The sequence below is a fragment of the Sphaeramia orbicularis genome, chromosome 17 (assembly GCF_902148855.1).
Source record: "Sphaeramia orbicularis chromosome 17, fSphaOr1.1, whole genome shotgun sequence".
Taxonomy (NCBI): domain Eukaryota; kingdom Metazoa; phylum Chordata; class Actinopteri; order Kurtiformes; family Apogonidae; genus Sphaeramia; species Sphaeramia orbicularis.
The window spans coordinates 50679432-50692059 of record NC_043973.1 but is presented as its reverse complement, the minus strand read 5'-3'; the positions used below and the strand labels follow the sequence as shown (position 1 = coordinate 50692059).

Below are 12628 nucleotides of genomic sequence, written 5' to 3'. Positions count from 1 at the left end.
CTCATGGCATTTTTATAGAATGATTCTTCTAAATAAAAGTTTGATATATTGCCAAAAAAGAAATATCTGTCTTAATTATCTCAACTTAATAAAAGGAACACAATCAAAACCATTTTTGAACAATCTCATTGTATTATGCTAATGAGTACATTTTGACCACTTTGCAGTAGTGCATGGAAACATGCAGAAATGTGTATTTTCTTTTGCCATTTTTCTGACAGTTCCATTAAAATTTGTTTGAAAAACTACCTTTAGAGGAACTACTGCATGATTAGTGCTGGGGGATTTCCCCATTAAGAGCCAAAGGAACATCAAGCAGACACTGGATGGAAAACATGCATGTATGGACCAACAGACACAGTAGAACAAATGTCTGAAAGTGCAGGTATATCCTCAGTCTGTTCTGTTGTTGCTGTCGACTTACCAACCTCTGCAGCCATCACGGTAATATTATGCCACGCCGTCTCCTCCCGGTCCAGAACCTGACTGGTCCTGATGATACCGCTGTTCACTCCGATGGTGAAATACAGAGGCCTCTCCTCCTCGTTCTCTATGAAGTATCTGTGAAGCAGAACGTTACAGACTTTAAAGGAGACATTTTACTGGGCTTTCGCATCATCAGCGCCTGCATTTATTTACTGAAAATAACCGGCCAGTCATCAAAGACGGACAGAAGACGCTGATGAATTTATGGAGACACGTGTTTCAAAAGTGGAACGGAAAAGCTTTGATCACCCTGTTTTTTTTTTTGTTTTTTTTTTTTATTATTCCTGGCTTTCATAAAATATGTACTGGTCCCAAGAACTACAAAATGATAGTGAAAAAAAACAACAACTTTATATGCAATCATTACCTGTACAAGTTATGGAAATCTGTTGTTTTTGTTGTTTATTTTTTTGCTTTATATCATTATCATTTCGACCGTCCCATGTACATTCTGTCAGGTTATGTAAACTTATGGGCACAACTGTATGTACAAAGAGAATTAAAAGAAAGAAAAGCAAACCCAGTGTTTAATGAAAAATCGGGTTTCATAGCCACATTAAATACTAAATATATAGAGCAGGGGTGTCAAACATACGGCCTGAGGGCCAAATCCAGCCCGCCAAAAGGTTCAATCCAGCCTGTGGGATGTATTTGTGAAAAACAAAAATTACGCTGAAAATATTAACAATTAAGGATGTTAAAATAATTTTAGGTCAATTAATTCTAAAGTGGATCAGAACAGTAAAATACTATCATAATAAACTATAAATAATGAAAACTGCAAATTTGTCTCTTTGTTTTAGTGTAAAAAATGTAAAATGACACAAAAAAGTTCACATTTATAGACTAGTCTTTTACAAAAAAAAAAAAAAAAAAAGTGAATATCTGAAATTTCTTAGGAGAAGTATGTGGAATTTTAATAATATTCTCCCTGTTATTTAATGTTTGGCATATTTGTAGATCCACTGTGATCTGTGCGTTGTGATTCACGTGTATAAATGATAAACTGAGGCAGAATATTGTTAACATTGCACTTATTTTACTGAACAATTTTCAGGTTGTTCATATTTGTTCATGTTATGTTCAAGTACAATTCGTAGATGTAAACATTTTATTTACGGAATTTTAAGTGTATTTTTGCTTGTTTTGTAGGAGATTTTAGCATAATTAAGTGTATTTTTGCGTCGATTGTAGAATATTTTAGCATATTTAAGTGTATTTTTGCGTGTATTGTAGGATATTTTAGCATATTTAAGTGTATTTTTGCATCTATTGTAGGATATTTTAGCATATTTAAGTGTATTTTTGCGTGCATTGTAGGATTTTTGGGCATAATTAAGTGTATTTTTGCATCTAAAATGTTTAGTACCTGTTGATCCATTAATCCTATCAATACATGTAAATATTTGGTGTAAAACACAGTTTGTCGTCTTTTCCTGGTCATCACATACGACCCATTCAGAGGCTCCGTAGTTACCGTGGAAACACCGTCATCTTCTACAACATTGATTCACTGGTAAAACCCATGGAGTTGGATCAATGACGATGATTTGAGACACGTTTCTATGTTCAGTTATTGATATCTTGCTGAAAAAGACACTTATTCTTCAGTTTTCTCAGTTTCTGATATAAAAACACAACACAAACATTATGATCAGTGAATTAAATATGGCAAAATATTGGATTTTCACTGAAAAATACACAAAATACTTCAAATAAAGAGGATAATATTACAATGAATAGAGATAAATGACTTAAGAAATGTTAAATATGGAAATAAATTAAAAACATTAACATTGATTCAGCAGTAAAACCCATGGAGTTGGATCAGTGATAGTGGATGGACACACAAGGTTTATGTTCAGTTAATGATGAATTTTGTTGAAAAAAAAAAAAAAAAAATCACATTTTCTTCAATTTTTCTCAGTTTCTGATATTTTGATAATTAACTTGAATCTGAGCTTTTATGAACATCTACATGATCAGTCAATTAAATATGGAAAAATACCTGATTTTTATTGAAGAAATGCAACATACGGAGGATAATATGATAATAAATGGAGATAAATCATTTAAGAAAGGTCAAAAACAGATAAAAGTTCATTTGGATGGTGCTGGGTTTTTATAGGATAAGTGTTATGAGGGACTAAAAAAACTAAAAAAAAAAGTTGTTAACAGACCTAACATTTTCGCCAACCAGATCTTATTTACCCGTATCTGCTACCAGCAAACCTCCTGCTCCCTACTGTTAAAATATAGTGAATCCTTGAAACACACTTATTGCAGCTACAATTGACTTACATACAGCGTAAACATAATTTATGGGAAACAGGGATGGGGTAATTACATTCAGCGAACCTAAGTACAAGAGGAAATCGAACCGAATGCAGTTAAAATGAGTGGCTTGGAGCTTATTGGTACTTTTAATCATAATAATTTAGAGCTAGTTAGCCTTTCGACGATATTACTGTTGACTGACCTACTTGAGAGGCTCGGATAGTAACAGAGCTTGTATAAGAAAACAACTGTTCAGAGAGTGTGGACCTCTGCCAGCCATATTTTTAATCCATAAACAAACCACACATTATAATGTACATTTCTAGGGATTCCACATTACAGAGATAATAAGTAGTCCAGACTATCAGCAGCAGCAGAACAAATTTAGGACTACCAAAACCACAAATGAATTACACATCCACAGACTGTACCACTCACTGAAACTGTATTAGAAAAGGGAAGTGGATGTTGTGTGTGTGTCTTGGGCATCACACAAAATCTGGAAAAAGCTGATTGCTGCAGTTTGTCATATTTATTTATTTTTGGTCAAGGAAGAGAGTAGTGCAAATGGCAAGTTGATAGGACCAATAGTTTGGGAGATATTAGTAGTTTTGGAATACAATAGCCTTACAATCCCATTGCTATGGCCAGATAAATGGCCAGCAGAAACCCTGTAATATTACCGACGTCCTGTGGTAAAGTGGCGGTACCCCACATGCCCATCGGCTAAAATTTACTTAGGGGGTCAAAAAAAAAACCCAACTTGTCCTACAGTCCTAGAAGTGTGTGTAAATAATGCTAATCCATTTGTGCACAGACTACTGATATTCTCTGACAGTGGAAGCTCTATTTTCATAAATATTGGATTTGGAATAGCACGTGTATGTGAAAACTTTTGCTGGTGGACGGACGTGACATTACCCATGATGCTCTGGTCAGTCCCAGTACTTTATTAGGAATAAACTTCTAGACTTCCTATTGCTAATTGTGCTCTTCTTCATAAATGTTGGTATTGTGGATCTAAAACAATCCCAGCTGACACAAAAACACTAAATGTGTCAGTGGACGGATGTGACATGGTTGTTGTGGATCCCATCATACTGATGCTCTGCAGCCATGTCAGCGTTTACACTAATGATCCCTGTGCAAAAACTAGGAGCACTATTATTTATTGGATAGTTTAGCATCAGACTAAAGAGGAAAGAACAATCTAGAATTGTTCTTTGTGTCTAAAAATGCTTCTTATTGTAAAAGTGTTGATGTAAACAGTGCTGTGTGCCATTCTTCATGTATGTATTGGTGGAACAGAAGCAGGATGGATCAGCACCATACTCCAGATTGAACCTGTACAAATAAAACATGTGATATGGAGGAGAGAATCTGGGAAGAAAAACTGGGGAATCCAAAAGAAGAGAAGATTTGTTTTTCAGAGAAATTCAGTTCAAATAGAACTTGTCCATTTGTGACATGAAAATATAGCATTAATTGTGCCGAAATTGTTCATTTTTGAGCTGAAAACATAGTTCATACGAGCATCAACATGTTGAACAGAACTGAAATGTAAAACTATGCCATGTAAAACTAACCCAGTCCAAATAGTGCTTATGACAGTTTGGCTAATTCTGCTTCCTGTGGGAAACAAATACACCTCTGTATTCCTGGGTTCAATGTTCAGCAGCAACAGCTCATCTACATTCGTTCCGGGGCTTCAACACAGCTGACGTTTGTGCTTGTAACAGCTATTTACAGAACATTCTCGTCACTGAACGGTACCCCCACTGGTAGATCTGTCTCAAAATGTTAGATGTTTGTCCGTGGCCCATTCCCAACCATTCCACCATGTTTCATGAAAATTGCTTCCATGGTTCCATGGGTCTTAAAATGTCTTGGGATTTCCAAATCTGCATTTAATACCTTAAAAAAAAACCCTTTAAACGATATTAAATTTGAGATGGTAGGCTGGGGCACCACTACCAATTGTGGACCCCATCCAATCCAATCCAATCTAATCCAATCCAACTTTATTTGTAAAGCACTTTAAAAACTGTACAGAAGAATAAATAAAACCAAAATAAAAGAATAAAATACAACAGAAGGTAAACGTTGTGGGCCCTTCAGAAAATACATTTTCTATAAATGTGTCGAAGGAGTGGAGGAGGGTGTAAGCAGTGTAGAGACTGGGGGTACAGAGGTGCATTTCATAAGCTCTGTAAAAACCTCAACTGGCGTGAAACCGAAACTGAAACTTAACTTTGGACGTCCGACTCCAAGCTTCTACACCCCTCTTTTACTCCGGAGCTTACGTGAAATTTTCACAACTTCTACCTTATATCCACTGGGCTCCCTACACATGCTGGGCCCCATGAATATGTCATATTTACCCCCCCTTTACGGCACCCCAGATGGTAGGTCTTAAGTTAGGTTTCCATAAACTTGTTCACTCTATTGTGTTTAAATGTGTCTGTTAAATGTCCAGACTGCAAAGAAAATAACGCTAATCTACTCACTTCCACCTTTTCCAACAATTTATATTGAAATTAGGAACCAATTATCATAACGTTGTAGCCTTCAGTGGGAATGAAGGTGTTAGAGTAAATAAATACATTTTCCAAAATTCTAGGAATCACAAATTTTTGCCAGTATGGCCGTGAAATGGGCTTTAAAGTCTTAGTTGTCTAAATTAAGTCTTAAATTCAACTTGTAGAAACCTGTAGGAACCCTGTGCGTCAGTATTTTTTGTACGACCCTGCAGACAGACTCACAGCTTGATAAATTCAAGTAATTATCACTGGTGCAGGTAATTAACTCTATAAAAAAACAAACTATTATATAGTATATGTGTTTCTCGACGTTTGGGAACTGTTGGCTCTGCTGTTGCCAAGAAACCCAAAGCTATTATCAGCTCCTCCGATGAGGACTTCATGTTTCCATTTGTGTTTTTTTTTTTTCAGCTTATTACACATGATGCACGCTAAAAACAGACCTGGCCCCGGAAAAGACCGGTTAAATACTCGTCCATCTTGTTTCTACATTTTTACCGTTTAATCAATACCTGAAATGCAAGCAGCCATACTCACCATAACTAGATCTGTTTATTTTCTAACCCATGAAGACCCAAACAGCCACCAGTGACACAAACCGTCTACCGATATAAACTGTTTAATACCTGCTGATCCACTAATCCTATCAATACATGTAAAACACATGGAAACACCGTCATCTTCTACAGCATTGATTCACCAGTAAAACACCATGGAGTTGGATCAATGACAGTAAATGGATACACTTGATTTTACATTCAGTTACTGATATATTTTGCTGTAAAAGTCACTTTTTCTTCACTTTTCTCTGCTTTTGATATAATAAATTGCAATTTTAATCTGAGCTTTAAGAAAATCTACATGATCAGTAAATTAAATATGGAAAATACATGATTTTCACTGAAAAAACACCCACAAAATACAGGGGAGGGGAGGCAAGGGTATTGTTTTAGGTACAGTTTGTTTATTTGTTTGTTTACACTTTAGCAGTAAAACTGTTGGTTGAATTCATACCAATTGGGTTTATAGATTACCAGTGACCCAGAATACAACTGATTACATTTTGGGAAAAGCAGGTCAAAGTTCACATTTTTTCTGAATTTTTAAAATCTTTTTTTCTCCCATTTACTTATAATGGGTGAAATTTCACATGTCTATAAAAACATCACTTTTGTTTCAATTTACTGAAAACTTGGCACATATATCAGTCCCTCCGGGATTTCGAGGGATGTTTTTTTTTATTATCGCAGCCTAAAATGCCTGATTTTGCGGCAACTTTTCATAAAAATTGCGGTGAAAGTTGCGATGATTTGAGGCTTCTTTTATTAAAGTCACAGGAACATGGGCATTTGCAAATTACCTAGAACAGTCTTTTTGGAGTTTTTAGCCTTAAAAAGCACCAGGAAGCAATGATTTAAAACAAAACAGGCTTTTTTTCATTCATTCATTTATTTGTTTTGAGCAGCCAATGAGAGCAGAGTATCACAGAACACCAGCCAATGAGGGCGGAGCATCACAGAACGTCAGCCAATGAGAGCAGAGCGTCACAGAACACCAGCCAATGAGAGCGGAGCGTCACAGAATGTCAGCCAATGAAAGCGCAGCGTCACATATCGTCAGCCAATGAGAGTGCAGCGTCACAGAACACAAACCAATGAGAACGCAACGTCAAAGAATGTCAGCCAATGAGAGCGCAGTGTCACAGACCACATGCCAATCATAGCACAGCGTCACAGAACACCAGCCAATTAGAGCAGAGCGTCACAGAACATCAGCCAATGAGAGTGCAGCATCACAGAACGTCAGCCAATGAGAGCGCAGTGTCACAGAATGCCAGCTAATCAGAGCGCAGCGTCACAGAACATCAGCCAATGAGAGCGCAGCGTCACGGAATGCCAGCCAATGAGAGCACAGCGTCACAGAACATCAGCCAATGAGAGCCCAGCGTCACAGAACGCCAGCCAATCAGAGCACAGCGTCACAGAATGCCAGTCAATCAGAGCGCAGCGTCACGTAATGTCAGCCAATGAGAGCGCAGCGTCACGGAACGCCAGCCAATGAGAGTGCAGTGTCATAGAACATCAGCCAATGAGAGCGCAGCGTCACGGAACATCAGCCAATCAGAGCGCAGCGTCACAGAATGCCAGCCAATCACAGCAGAGCGTTACAGAACGTCAGCCAATGAGAGCGCAGCGTCACAGAACGTCAGCCAATGAGAGCCAGCGTTACAGAACTCCAGCCAATGACAGCATAGCGTCACAGAACGCCAGCCAATCAGAGCGCAGCATCACACAACGTCAACCAATCAGAGCGTAGCATCAAACAACGTCAACCAATCAGAGCGTAGCATCACAGAACATCAGCCAATGAGAGCGCAGCGTCACAGAACGTCAACCAATCAGTGTGCAGTGTCACAGAACATCAACCAATCAGAGCGTAGCGATTGATATACTGACATCAGCATACCCATGGACATGATGACATCAACTGGATCGATGCCAAAATAAGCTACAATATGTGTGAGAGGCGGGGCTTGTTGTGCCTGGCACCACTTGTTTACTTACCATAAACATCTACATGATGTGTGAATTAACTGTAGGAAAATACATGATTTACATCTAAAAAATGCAAAACACAGAGGATAATATTATCTAATAAAAAAGAATAAATTGTGAGGTAAAAATAGAGAAAAATTCATTTGGGAACTGCCACAGAAGTAGCACTGGGTCTTCATGGGCTACGATGCTATAACTCATATGCAGACTGAAAATCCAGCGGTTAAGATGTAAAGCCAAAATGATGTAAACGTATAGAGAGTCATTGTCATGGAAACAGTACACCGTCCTATCTTGTTGCATTGGTTTTCAGAACATTGCAGACTGGCACATTGTTTGTTTGTGCTGGGCTTTACAAATTCTACCACAGAAGTGTGACTATGAGGGGTCCAGTATTCTCAGAACACATCTCCAGGGCAGTCTGAGATCAGACCAGGAGCTGACTACATAATAAGCAGTCCACGGAAACACTCAGACTGCAGCTGCAAAATATAGAACAGCTGCAGCCTCCACTCTTATTGAACCTGGATCTAAACATGTGGAGCGCGGGGCCACATTCAACCTAATATGATCTGAAGAGGGCCAGACCAGTAACATAACAGAAAAGAGAACAGTAAAATTACATTATGAAAGTGTTTACATCTATAAAGTTTCCTTGAAAATATGGATAATATGAACAACATGAAATATTTTAAGAAAAATAAGTGCAATTTTATCAGTGTTATGCCTCAGTTTATCATTTACACATGTGCATTAAAACTTAGAGATCACAGTGGATCTATAAAGACACAACATTTAGTAACAGGCAGAATATTGTTAACATTACACTGCCTTCTCATAAGACATCTCAGGTTGTTCAAATTTGTTCAGGTTATTCACATTTTGTGTGAAAGGATAGTTTGTAAATGGGTGCTTCAATGAAACTGGTCCCTAAAAACAGGACATGAGGCTAAAAATTCAAACCAGATTTAAACTAATGTATGACGCGAGTTGGAAGCACTTGGGTCTATTATAATATATACACACACATATATATATAATATACATATATATATATATATACATATACATACATAAGATATATACATATACATACATATATATATACTATATAATATAATAGATATATATAGACACATCATACATCATACATATATATATATATATATATATATATATATATTATATATATATATATATATAATATATATATATATATTAGGCCTGTAATGGTACACAAAATTTTGGTTCTGTACGTTTCAGTTTTCAAGCCACGGTTTGTTTGTTTTTTCGGTTCGGTACGGGAAGAAAGAAAACCCCTCCAAATGTCTATTAATGCATTCATGAATTTTTGAACATTTTTCCCCCCAATTTTTGGAGACAATAGAATATAGAAAAACAGGACTAATAGAATTCTGCTGCTACAAATCAAATAGAAAATAAAATAAATAATATTACTAAATGTATTTTAAAATTAGTATTGCACTTTTCCCTGAAAGGTAGTTTTGAACAAACAGCACAAATCTAATCACAGTTCTGTCAGTTCACATTCTGCTTTAAAATAACAACAACAAAATTCCACATGAAGTGCAACATTAAGAAGAGTGTAAACTGGTATTCTGTTGAAACAAACTGAAGAGCCACACTGACAAATAAATTAATGTATTTATTTTAGGAAAGCTAACAAACTGTTTAGGCCACTTTGTGTACACTGGTGTGAAACGAAAGTGAAATTTTACATCCTTTCAACTCCTTTCCAACTTCCAACTCCTGAGTTCTATTCCTCTATTATACAGTGTGTGTGTGTGAGACAGACAGACAGACAGACAGACAGAGCTAGTCTCAGTGTTGTAGAACTACCGTAGTTCCTAGGGGCCAAACAACGTTCATCTTATCGTCTCTTTCCTGGTTGTTGTCTTTCACCTGGACCTGAACTGATCCAACCTGGACTGGACTGATGGTGGAGGGTCACATTCAGGCTCACATCATATTTGTTTTTTGTTTTGTTTTTTTACCTTATTTCAGCTGCTATTTCATATTTTGGGTCATTGTGTGCTCCTTCAATATGTCCGTGTGGAACTTGTGCGGATTTGAATTTCTGCATCAAACAATGTCTTTTGTTCCTTTTTCTTTTTCTCATCATACTGTGCCGCTTCAGTACAGCTGTGTACTGAACCGAACAGGTGTGTACTGAAACGGTTCGGTTCGTGTACTGTTACAGGCCTAATATACCTTATACCACTAGTCAACATTTGCTAGGGATCAGGACTATAACTTCGTTATATTCGGGGGTGTAATTCTGGAAACTTGAAAATTTACTTTCCCAGTGGAGTACAGCCTTAATATTGATGAAATCCTTCAAAACTGTCACGCAATTTCTTCCAATGTCTGAGCACGACCATGTGAGTAATCCCTCGATCAGAGATTTCACATTGTTGTACAAACCTGTTCAATACTGTGTCATTTTCATTGCATATGTCTGAAACATTCAAAGCTGAACATTATTTAGTGTCATTATGCCTGCCAGAAGACAAAGACATCAATTGTCATCCACAGAAATGAACAGAGCAGTGGACTCCTCCAGGGTGGCAGGACGCAACAGCAAGTGGCGACCTTGCTGGGGACTTCCCAAAGTGTCATCTCCAGGGCCTGGAATCAGTACAGGCGATATGGATCTGTTGACAGACGCCATGGTGGAAGAAGAATGAGGCTAACAACTCCCCAACAAGATCGGTATTTGACACTGCAGGCCCGTCGTAACCGCTTTGCTCCAGCTGTCACCTTGCAAGGACAGTTCCAGAATGCCACTGGGATGCGGATGTCCACTCAGACAGTTCGAAGACGTCTACATGCAGCTCAGCTGAGAGCACGGAGGCCAGTTGTGCACACGCCATTGAATGTACAGCACAAGCACCATAGACTTCAATTCGCCACAGAACACTGTAGATGGACACATCAGCGGTGGAGAACAGTCCTCTTTACCGACGAGTCCAAATTTTGCAGACGCCCCGGGGAAAGAAACTTGCCTGTAAACGTCGTTGAACATTCAGTCAGTCATGGTATGGGCTGGCATTTCTGTTGATGGCCGCACCGGCCTGCATGTGATCCGGAATGGCACTTTGACTGGTCTCAGGTACTGGGACGAGATCCTGAATCCCACTGTTCGACCGTACGCAGGTACCGTAGGGCACGATTTCATCCTGATGGATGATAATGCCCGACCACATCGTGCCAGAGTCGTCATCGATTACCTGGAGCAGGAAGGAATCACCAGAATGGACTGGCCAGCAAGATCTCCGGACCTCAATCCCATTGAACGCATTTGGGATATGCTTCAGGTCCGTGTTCGTGCCAGACAGAACCCTCCAACTATGGCACGGGAGCTGGAAAATGCCCTTCTGGAGGAGTGGACCCTTATCCCTCAGCAGCAGATTTCCCGCCTCATCCTTAGCATGCGTAGAAGGTGCATGTCTGTTATCGATGCGGATGGTGGCCACACACATTATTGACATCACACCGTATGTGTTTCAGAACATTCTGAGTGGTTTCAGTGAAAACAAAATTGGAAGACTAATTGTTGTGAACTCTAATTTCTAGGGTTGTATCACCCTTTTGCCTGAAAGTGCAATAAAAATTTATGTTTTTTTACCTTTTGGTCCATTTTTTTTTTATATGACTAGCCAAAGTACACACATAATATATGAAGTCACCCAAAATATTATACAACATCAATTATTGTGCAAATATAAAACTGATCCCTAGCAAATGTTGACTAGTATATATATATATATATATATATATATATATATATATATATATATGTCGAGGCCCAAAACGGAATCTGGCTCGATTCAGAATCGGGCCGGCCTATATATACAGGGTGGGGAAGCAAAATGTACAATATTTTGAGGCAGGGATTGAAAGACAGTGTATGACCAATTAGTTTATTGAAAGTCATGAGAATTTATTTGCCACAAGAAAATGTCCATAATAGAAAATGTTTTTATTCTATGTGTCCTCCTTCTTTCTCAATAACTGCCTTCACACACTTCCTGAAACTTGTCGCAAGTGTTCCTCAAATATTCGGGGTGACAACTTCTCCCATTCTTCTTTAATAGTATCTTCCAGACTTTCTGGTAATAGTTTTGCTCATAGTCATTCTCTTCTTTCCATTATAAACAGTCTTTATGGACACTCCAACTATTTTTGAAATCTCCTTTGGTGTGACGAGTGCATTCAGCAAATCACACACTCTTTGACGTTTGCTTTCCTGATTACTCATATGGGCAAAAGTTTCTGAAAAGGTATGGATAATAGTGTTAGGTATGATTATGACATCAGTATATGTTTGGGTTCAAAACAACTGACGTAGTGTCTGCTGAGAAAAAACAACTAAATGTTCAGTGTACATTTTGCTTCTCCACCCTGTATATATATATATATATATATATATATATATATATATATATTTACTGGGATAAAAGAGAAACAATTTTTCTGATAAAACACATTTTTATATTATTTTTATACAAGAATCCACACATAACACGGTAAAATGGACAGAAAAATTGTGTGCTACTATTTATTTCAAATATCTTTTTATTCTCACACAGGTACATTTTGGGAATTGAACCAGTTATGCAAGACAGAGTGTTTCACAAAAATGACCACTGTTGCAAAATCATTTACAATTTATTTGTGTTTAAATGGAAAGGTTCTGCATGTAATGTCAGTGGACACAATGGGTTACACACGAAATCTGGAATGAGA

At 37.8% G+C, this 12628-nt stretch overlaps 1 pseudogene; it reads right to left on the bottom strand.

Annotated features, from left to right (window-relative positions):
• Positions 1–12628, bottom strand: part of LOC115437426 (cadherin-18-like) — a 127173-nt pseudogene that overhangs the window by 87407 nt on the left and 27138 nt on the right.